The sequence below is a fragment of the Eurypyga helias genome, unplaced genomic scaffold (assembly GCF_000690775.1).
Source record: "Eurypyga helias isolate BGI_N326 unplaced genomic scaffold, ASM69077v1 scaffold26030, whole genome shotgun sequence".
Lineage (NCBI taxonomy): Eukaryota > Metazoa > Chordata > Aves > Eurypygiformes > Eurypygidae > Eurypyga > Eurypyga helias.
The window spans coordinates 6,192-7,422 of NW_010224172.1; the positions used below are offsets into that span (position 1 = coordinate 6,192).

General features: G+C 49.6%; 1 protein-coding gene across 1 annotated transcript in view; it reads right to left on the reverse strand.

The window, feature by feature from the left end:
- DCP2 (decapping mRNA 2) overlaps positions 1–1,231 on the reverse strand; it is a gene marked incomplete at its 5' end in the record, with an annotated part of 6,579 nt that overhangs the window by 1,104 nt on the left and 4,244 nt on the right. The gene's annotated exons all lie outside the window — the stretch shown is intronic.

The window sequence follows — 1,231 nt, forward strand, 5'->3', positions numbered from 1 at the left end:
AGCTGGAAAGGTCTTCCACATGATAGTGTATAACCGAAGCTGCACACGCACAAGCCTGTTCTTCAACAGACTTGTCCCAAAAAGCAAGGGGAAGGTGTTTGCGAACACGCTGCTACTGCCAGTTAGACCAGCACGCGTGAGAGACGCAAACCCACAACCCTCCAGGGCAAGCTTACGGTGTTAGCCCCAGGTATGCTGCTTTAAGTATACAGACACGGAGGAAAGTATGGCCCTTCGCACTCTGCGCAAATGAATTGTTCCCCGGCGTCCAAACCGCATGGGAAATTGTCACTGGGACACGAAATATTTCAACTTCAAAAGACTGGCAATCACGAAAATGCAAATGAACCACCACAGAAATATTTAGCCAAGCCTACAAAGAGCCTCACTACGTAACTGTGCAGTGTTATCAGTTCCACCGGTTTCCAGCAAGGTCCTGCGGGTTCACGTTAACAGTTCTTCCTACGCAGCCAAACTTCTGCGCAGTCAGTGCCTTGACTTCTTACTCTTCCTACTCTCGGACCCAAAAGCAACTAACCATTTCTTGCTGCCGCGAGGATTTTACAGGGCAAGGGTTTCCCCCCTTGCACGTAAAAACCAGGAGACTGGTACTGAGACGTTCTGGTACAAGCCAGAACGAGAAGAATCTGGCTTACAGCTCGCGAACGCGAAAAACGAAAGCCTGGGCAAGCCAGCCGAGCTGCATGGACAACTGGGGCTCACTGCTGCACAAGAGACAACAAAGTAGGATTGGAGAGCATAAAGGGGCTCCCAATGTCTCCAAAAAGACACTATATTTTATAAAAAAAAAAAAAAAGGTATTTCAGTGAGCCTCCTCCCAGCCTGCAGAACCGAGGGACAAAGACAGTGAGTTACTGCAAGAACTAGTGACAAACCAAGAGTGTCCATCTAGAATCTACAAAGCGCTACGTTTCTGCCGTATGGTTTAAAAATTACATGAGAACCTGGCGTTCAAGTCAAGTCTGCCCCTCAACGTTTCTGCGAGAGAGAAGGGAAACGCCGAGCATATGCACGACTGCTTTGCGTCCGAACGGCTGCGTAACAAACCTCCACGCTCACAGCAACACACCACGCAGGAATAAGAGGTGCACTCCATCGACTTACTAGGAGACACTGCAGCAGGCTACTGCCCGACAGGAGCCTGGAAAGCCGCAGGGTTGTCTGCTGAAACAGCGGACAATTTTTTAACGGCTGAAGTAAGGCCGGCTTT